Below are 8,846 nucleotides of genomic sequence, written 5' to 3'. Positions count from 1 at the left end.
GCAATGGGAGAGTTATTGGAAGATTTGAAGGAGGGGAGCACGTACTATTAGGAGCCCACTGTCAGCTGCTAAAAGGTGGGTGAGGCCAGGTACTTCCCAGTGAGGTCTCTGAGACATTGGTCCAGGTGAGAGATGACAGAAGCCTGGCTTACCTGAAGAGGGTAAGGAGTGAAGGGGATGCCTGCACCTTGTCCTCTTCCGGGGTAGTTGCTGAGACATCACTGGTCATAAAATGAGAAAGAACACAACGGTCCGTGATAACACAATAGCAGACTCCATCTAAAAGAGCAAAATGATGAATCTAAAGGAAAGAAGCATCCTGCCCTTTAGGTGGTGACAAGTGGGATCCAGAGTGTCTGACTGGGAGCAGATACAGTCATGCCCTGGCCCCAGAGAGGAGCTTTGGCAGGAGCCAGTGGTGAGACTGGTACAGAGGCATGAGACAGGGAGCTCATGAAGTTCAGTGAGCTTGGAGTCAGAGTCTAGGGGATAGAGCCCATTGGCATATGACATTTTGCATAGCCAGACAGACATGGGTTTTATCCATGCCTTTCTTTTTCTTTTTTTTTTATCGGTACCGGGGATCGAACTCATAACTGCCTGCTTGCAAGGCAGGTGCTTATGCCGCTGAGCTAAATCCCCAGGCCCTATCCATGCCTTTCAAACTTTGCTCTTGATTAAGCCCCTGGATCAGTCACAGACTTCTTATCTCTCAGCTTCTGCCAGGGCATGTTTGGGGCCTTGAGTGCCAACATGTTCATGGAGCACTTGGCGTGGAGCTCCACTCCGTGAGCCGGGATTCCAGAATGTCCACAGCAGTCACCCCTGAAGCTTCTTCTGGCTGCTGCCTCTCTGCTGCTGCCCCCGAAGCAGCCCAGCACAGCTGCGGGAGGTGTTTCCCAGTGGAGCCCATTCCCAGTGTCCGAGTACCTTCTCCTGTGGCTCACAGTAGGGGCAGAGTCTCAGGTGGGGCCTTCGTAAGAGTGATTTGTGCTCTTCAGCAAAGCTTTTCCTGCCGTTGTTCTAATTAAATGAACATCATCCTCTGGCAGGTTCTCCAGGCTATGCATTGCAATGGGATAGCTGGAATCTAAAGGCAATTTCTTCCTAAGGAACTCTTTTACAGGTCATTCCCACTGTACCACTGCCATGGAAAAGTCCCAGACTCTGTCCTATGCATGCCTCGAGACTCCAGCTCACTAGGTCTCCCAGTGAGGCTCCCTTGAACAGTTTGGATGGAGCAGCCTGGCTCTCGGCACAAGGGCAGATTTTTCTCTACAGGGTGGAGACCGGGCTCCTTGCCTGCCTGTGGAGCCATGAGGAGCTCAGAATGGTGCACAGTGCTGAGATTGCCTGAAAAACGCTGTTACTCTGAACACCTGCAGGCACCCTCCCTTTCCTCCAAGGCAAAAAGAGGCAGAAAACTCTGGTAAGTGACTTAATAAGCAGCTGTCATCCGCTTAACAATAGTATTAAAAACTATCAACTATTTAGGTATGGGAAACTGTGGAAAAAGCTTTTAGTAGCACTCTTAAAGGCTGCATAGTGTCAATAGTGGTGTTATTAATTTCCAGCTCCAAGATAATATTTAAAACATTGGTTACCAAAGCCCTGTGGGTGAAAAGAACCTTCATAAACGTTCAGATTCTGAGCTAATGAAATTTCCAGAGGCCTCTGGGGGGCTGTACAGACCCTGCCTCCAGCACTGCCTGCTGTGGACTGTCTCAGCATGGGCTTTGGCTCAGGAACCAGGCCCCAGAGCAGTGTCCAAGCTTCCTGATTGGCACAGTTGACTTTCCCCTTCTTTGGCTGGAAGCCTTTTCGGCTTGGAATCACTCTCTCCTGTTGCTGCTGCCCGTTATGACCACTAGAGGGAGCCAGGGTTCTCAGCAAAAGGCTTCTCTCCCACACCCTTGGTCCCAGGGAAATTGTTCTAAATTGAGGATTTTCCATGCTGCATTCTTAAAGAGGATCCTAGCATGGGGACAGGACTGGCTGGTGTCTGACCTGGAAAGGTAGGCAACGTTCACATAGTCCCTGTCTCTGAACTGTGTTCCTCCTGCTAATCTGCATCTTAAAGAAAAACAATTTATATTTTGAGAGGCATACTTCCAGCTTTGAAATATCCTCTTCCAAAAGGCCTTCCAGAGGAGTCCCCCGTCATCTGTGACCACCTAGGCTTTTTGGAGGCTGCCTGGTGACTGCGCAGAGCCTGGCATTGTCTTTTCAGCAAGAAAGAAGCTTAGAACTGCAGACTCCCTTCGTGGTCCTCCTCCCTCTTCTCCTCTCTCCCTGCTTCTCCTCTTAGGGTCCCCCACCTTCATTCATTAAACTGGGGACTGTGTGCTGGTGCTGTTGGAGCCAGAGGATGGTGCGTGTGTGTGTGTGTGTGGACGTGTGCGTGTGTGTATGGTGGATTAAGAGCAAGGAATGACTCCTATGTTCAGTATAGTGATGCAGGAACTTGATTCAAGGCTTGAACATTCACTAAGTGTCCATTTGGGAAGCAGGAGTATCAGGGAAAGAGAACAGGTCTGGCAGCAGAGTTTCAGTCTTCGCTCCATCTGGAAGAGCTAGTGTGATGTTGTGTGTCTGTCTGAGACCTGCTGGCTCTCTATTTGCTTATCTGTTAAGTGGGGCCAGGCAGCCCTAGGGCACTGCAAGGCTATACTGAGAATCACATATGGCTGTGGGAGAGGGGCTTTCTTAACTGCTGAGTAAGCATCACCTCAGTCATGAGGCCCTCTAGGTCCTCTTGTCCTCACACTAAACAATTATTTCCTTGGGCAGCTTCCAAAACCTCATCTTAATCCAAGTAGAGATGATCAAACACTATGGTATGTGCTTTGAAATCACTGATTATATGAAAGACCCATTGCCATCCATACTGGGATTATGGTAGGTGGCACTATGCCTGGCATTTTGCTTCTGTTTGAATGCAGAGTACAGAGTAAGCAGGAAGGACCCAGACAGGCACCTTCTGCGATGTATTCAGTATGATTTAGCTCGCTGTTTTTCCTTCCTGGTTACCATCTATGCTATTTTACATGGCTTTCTTTAAATACATTTATTTAAGTTAAAAATAAAGGGAGTCAGTTTAAAGAAAACTATTAAATAAACGGTAGTACAGGTATAAATGTGGAAAAATCCTGATGCTCATCCAATCATGACTGGAGAGGTGTTGAGAGCGCAGGTGTCTGACTCTTCCACAGATTTGGCCTTGGGCCTCTCTGAACCTCAGTTTCCCCATCTCTAAGTGGGCCTAATAACATTCTCAGGAAGGTTGCTGAGGGGATCAAATGAGGTAATGCATACAAGTGCTTAGCACAGGGCCAGGCACACAGAAGTGCTTGCTCCTTGTGTGTTATTAAAAGGCTGGTTTCCAGCAGAGTGGCTGGGAATGTGGGCCACAGGTGCAGAGGAAGAATCCCCTGAACGGTCCCTTGTGCAAATAGAGGATGCAAGGCAGCGGGACTGAGAAGTATCCAGGAAGCCCAGAGGGCACCACATCTGTCCCACCCCAGACCCCACGCGGGAAGCTGGGGCTTTCTGGCCCCTGGCCTGCCATTCCAGCTCCCTTTCTTTCTTTCAAGATTTAATTCAGAATTACAGGTGCTCTTCATGAGATCCTGGCCTCGTTAACCTCAGAGATGCCTGGCCTTCAAGTCCATGTTTTCTACTGAAGTTCATTGTAGAACAGCTTCAGCTGATGAGAATTACAGTCATCTTCCAACTCACGAGCAGAAGGGCTGCATTTGAGAAATGTTGATGAGCCTTCTCATTCATTCATTCACTCATTCATGTATATTTATTTAGATTGTACCGGCTGCTAGTATTGTAGCCTTTGTTATAATCACAGAATCTTATCTGTGCTTAATCTGTGCTCTCTGGCACAGGCCTAATTTCAGTTCTTTAAACTGAAGCAAAATGCAGAAATTCTAAGGCATGGTCCTTGGATCAAGCCAAGGATTCTGTTATTCATTTTCTTCAGGTAAATTCAGGTCACATGCATGCATTGCTTTGCATCATTTGTCCATGTGGATTGATCTTGTGGTCTCTTTGCTCAGTTTGCAGCCTTCAGGTTGCAGAGAGCGAGCATGCAGAGCTCAGGCTTAGGCATGTATGCTGGGCATGGCGGTGGCGCCAGGCTTAGCCCTTCCTGAATCAGCTTTTGCTTGCTTCCTACCCCAGGCTGCTCACAGCACTCCATGCCCCGGACGCTTCTTGTCTCCAAGCCTCTGTGCATCCTGTTTCCCCTTACTGTGTGCTGCGCCCCTTCCTGGATCTCTGTCTTTTATCCTCTCGGGTTCTGAGACATTTCATGCCTTTCTTTCTCTATGAAGTTTTCCTGAGACTTTGCAGCCCTCTCTTCTCAGGGATCTTCTGGAATCCATAGTTCACATCATGCTACGTGGCTGCTGTCCCTGAAACATGGGCTCCCCCACAGCCTCAGGCTTGTCTACATGGGCAGGTGACTCCTGGGGGTCCAGATCCTGGTCTTAAGACTAATATTTTTTGGATAATATTATGCATTATGTTTGGTATATTTCTGGCCATGGGCTCAAGCCCGCCCTGGCCAGGCAGCTGCTGTACTGATCTCATTTCACCACAAGAAATTAAGAGGCATGCAGGTCACACAGCAGGAAGAAAGAGAAGGATTTGCACACTGTGGCCTGGCTTCAAAGCCCCGGTGCCCTCCTCTGCTCCACCTGCCCTTCTCTGCAGCATAGTGCTAGCCGTGGTGGGTGAGCGGGGACCTGAGGAAAATGACAGTCCTCAAAAAGTCAAGTTGGTCAGTAAGGGACTGAACATGGAAATCTGTCTTGGAGGACATTCAGGGATGTTAGCTGTTGTAGATCAGAGCTGCTGCTGCTTGCTATGGATGTGTGTGTGTGTGTGTGTGTGTGTGTGTGTGTGTGTGTGTATATACCTATATGCGTGTGTGTTACTTTGTCCAAAGCTCCCCTCTGATTACCTTAACACTCTCTTCTGTCACCAGATGCTGTCCCTCCTATGCTTTAATTCAAAGCATTTATTTATTTTGCTTTGCTTTATTCCCTGAAGGATTTGAGGTGACCTGCAAGAAAACATTCAATAAAGTCATAATAAAATATAAATAAGGACAACAAGGGAAGACGCTGTTCACCTCATGATGCTGTGTTTCCTCCATCCCTGGCCTTTCACGATCAGGCTGTCTTCACTGCATGTAATCCTGAGGTGCAGAAAGGTCTTGCCCTGCACACTCTCTAAGCAAAACACATAGTGCTTTGTGTCTCTGCAGTTCCTGTGCGAAGACTCGAGGTTTCCCTGGGCTCCTGGTGCAGGCGTAATCAGTAGATTTGCTTCCCAATCAAAGCTGCTAATTTGAAAGGCGAGTTTCTGCCAGGCTTTCTGAGCTCTCTCATCTTCCCCTCTTGAGCAGCCTCCTTACGGCGAAAGGGTGGCTCTGTTTCTTTGTGTTAACCTGGTGGCCTTGCAGGCGTGAGGACAATGTGATCAAAGGACCGATGTCTCCATTCTTGCTAGTAGAGCAGCAGCAGGTGCCAGGAGCTTCTGTGTGGGCTCTGACCCCCAGCCTGGCACCCAGAGGCCTCTCCTCAGGGACAAGTAGCTGTGGATGACTCCTCTGTGCTGCAGAGTCATGGGACAAATGTTCCTAGTTCCTTCTGTCCTATGATGCAGAATGCTCTCCTGTTCCAATTGGCTTTGTTTATCTCAAGAAATGGTGTCAAGGGATCCTCTCTGAGCCCTAGGCCCTGTGGGACCAGGAAAAAAGGGATGGATGCTGGATGGTGCTTGCTGTGCTGCTTTGGGGTCTGGTACGAGGGAGGAGAGCTGGTGTATGTGACCCTGGGGGACATCTCAGTGGTGGCTATGGAGGTGACTTCCTTCTTCTTCTCCTGGATCAGCTCATTAAAAGCTTTGCAGCTTCATTTGGGGAGGCCATATGCCTATAATGTGTGACTGTGTAACCAGGGGTACTGAGATTACACCCCAGGTGGCTCTGGGCATCAGACTTCAGACTATTTGGATAAATATGCTGCCTACTTTTCCTTGGAGGACTTAAAGAGTGAGGTTGGAAAAACGCTAAAGGAGAGGAAGCTTTGGACAGGGCCAAGTTGAATTCCAGCCTTACTCTCCATCTACTCAGTGGCCTTAGGCAGGTACTAGATCTCCGAGCATCTAGAACAGAATTCCCCAGAAGAGATATTTGGGGATGGCCAGACATGACCTTCACAAAGTCCTGGCATTGAGAGGCCCCCAGCACACTGCGACCCCCTTTCCATCTCCTCATGCTTGGAGGTGGGATATTGTCTCAGCAGCTGTGCTGTTAGAACAAGTGGCTTGGGTGAGCAATTTGTAAACAGCAGGATTTACTTTCTCTCTGTCCTGGAGGATGGAAAGTCTAAGGTCCGGGTGCCTCTGATTCAGTATCTGGTGAGAGTTCTGTCTGTTTTCAAGGTAACACTTGTCCTACAGGGGACAGAAATGGTGTCCCCATATTGTGGAAAGGTGGAAGAAATGGAATGGAAAGCAGTTATCTGAAGCTTCTACTCTGAGATCATTAATCTCATTCATAAGGGCTCCATCTTTTAATACTAGCACTTTGACAATTCTGTTTCTAGACACTAATTTAGGACATGCAGACCACAGCAGGTCTGGGTAAGATGATCTTTGAAGATTCTTCCTGCTTCAAAGTTGCAAGGCTTGCACAGAGGTAATCCTGGTATGCTTTGAAGAGGACGTGGATGAGGTGCTTGCCTGTCAGCAGCCTGACTTTTGGATGTAGTCAGACATGAACATTATCTTAATGGGAGCATTTGACCTGGGTGCATTGAAGTGGATTCACTTGACAAGCCTGGGGGTGTATGCAGTGGAGGTGGAGGTTAAGGACCAATAGGAGTTGGCAGGTGGAATGAGCAGGAGAGGGGGTATTCTAGACATATGAAATGGTACAAATAAAGGTCAGAAACAGTGAGGTTTCTTGGTGTGGAGGAGGAGTGCAAAGATTTAAGTGAACTTTGAGCGTGACCTGTTTTGAATCCCAGAAGGGATGCTGGATTTGTAGATAAAGGCAAAAGCATGGTGGGAACAGAAGGCCAAGCCAAGGGCCATGGAACTGGGCTGTCCTCAAGCCCCACTGTAGCCTTACTAGTCCAGCCCTTGAAGACATTAGGCCAGAAATCTTGGGTGTCATGGCACCCAAGAGCATTAAAAGCAAGCTTTCAAAGCCTGGTGGGGCTGCTCAGTGTCCTAACCCACAGATGGGATCCCACCTGAGTGTATCGGTCAGCTTTACCATTACTGGGATGCAATACCCGGTACACACAATGTACAGGAGGAGAGGTTTAATTTGGCTCAGTGTTCATGGGATTCAGTTCATGGTCTACTGGCTCCGAGGCAGAAACATCATGGCAGAAGGCCTGGCAGAGGAAAGTTGCTCACCTGATGGCAGCCAGAAAGCAGAGAGAGGGGACAGGAGCCTGGGGCAAAAATATACCCTTTCAGGTCACACCCTGTGTGACCTACCTCCAGCTGGACCCCACCTCTTAAAAGCGTTCAGGAAAGAGCTCATCATGGAATAATCCACTGACAGGCATAGCACGCTCCCAAAAGTCCCTCTGAACACATGAGACTTTGAGGGACTGTCTGGATCTAAACCATCACAAAGGTGCTGTTCAAGACTCTTCTGAGGTTCCTCACCGCCCTCAAGCCCACACTGTCTGCCCAGCCTCGTGTGTGACCCGCACCGCCTCCACTTCCATCAAGCCTCTGTTCCCTCCTGCCCGCCTCACGCTCTTCTGCCCACCCCTCTCTACTTGATTCTGTCCTGTTCATCCTTGCGGGCTCAGTTCTGGCACTGCCCCCTCCAGGAGCCCTCCCTGATTTCCTTCCGAGTTTCACGGTCTTAACATTTCTGCATCTCAGCACATTTCACCCCTGACTGTCGGGCAACCCCAGCCCTAGGGCAGGGCAGGGCAGAGGCAGAGGCAGGGGTAGAGGCAGGGACAGAAGTAGGGGCAGGGGCAGCTCTGTCCTGTTCCCTCCACACCCTGGATCTTGGCAGTGTCTGGCACTTAGTAGTTGCTCAGGAGCCCTTTTTAAATGAATGAATGTCAAGTGAACCAAAGCAGGCCTTTCATTCCCTCCTGGCAATGTGCTCTCTCCCCGACCTCAGCAGGGCCCTTCATGCACCCATTGCTGCTTCAGACGCCCAGGAACTAAGATTCCACTGCTTTGATTCAGAGCGTACTTTCCTTCTGTGTGTTCCTATTTCTGACTTTTCTATCTCGCCACCTGGTGCACAAAAGCAGGCTATTTTTCCATATCCCTGAGCCCACCCACTCTGTTTCTGATGCTTGAGATGAGACCCTCAGATTCTTCAAGAGAAGGGCTTTTCATCTTCCGAGGCACAGCCTTCTCAGAAATGTGTTTCAAAGCTGCCGGAAAGTGAGAAGCTGCGGCTTTTATGTCTCTGTTAGCTTCTCTGTGGGGGATAGGGCAGCTCACTTAGGTTGCCTGGGGCCTGAGGGTTGGGGAGGCAGTGCCACTGTAGGGTTCCCGGTAGGTGTGTAGGGCAGAGGGCCAATGGCTTAGGACTGAAGGTGACAGGGAGACTTTCCACGATGTCACTGGGATCCATCTTCTGCCTGCCTCTGCACAGCAGCACGTTCTTCTGGAGTGGCCACAGTGGCTTTGGCACTGATCCTAGGTTGTCTGCAGGCCTTGGCACCCATTGCCTGGGGGCTGGAGCTGCTTAGCTGCATCCTTCACGGAAGATTGCCCTTGCTACAGGGAACTGTCTCCTCCAGGGTGAGCCTGATCCCATTGCTAATGACTAGCCC

General features: G+C 49.5%; 1 long non-coding RNA gene across 2 annotated transcripts in view; it reads left to right on the top strand.

Moving 5' to 3' along the window:
* Window positions 1-1,922: 1,922 nt before the first annotated feature.
* The window catches only part of LOC106028117 (uncharacterized), a 61,241-nt gene continuing 54,317 nt past the window's right edge, over window positions 1,923-8,846 (top strand). Inside the window, exon 1 of one of the 2 annotated variants that reach the window (XR_010046998.1) lies at window positions 1,923-2,015. This is a non-coding gene — a long non-coding RNA (uncharacterized LOC106028117). The remainder of the gene's footprint in view (window positions 2,016-8,846) is intronic. The other variant, XR_001201723.3, reaches the window with a different exon arrangement.

Source organism: Cavia porcellus, unplaced genomic scaffold (assembly GCF_034190915.1).
Source record: "Cavia porcellus strain 051 isolate PalLab524CR breed Dunkin Hartley unplaced genomic scaffold, mCavPor4.1 scaffold_4, whole genome shotgun sequence".
Taxonomy (NCBI): domain Eukaryota; kingdom Metazoa; phylum Chordata; class Mammalia; order Rodentia; family Caviidae; genus Cavia; species Cavia porcellus.
This window is presented reverse-complemented; position numbering and strand designations above follow the sequence as displayed.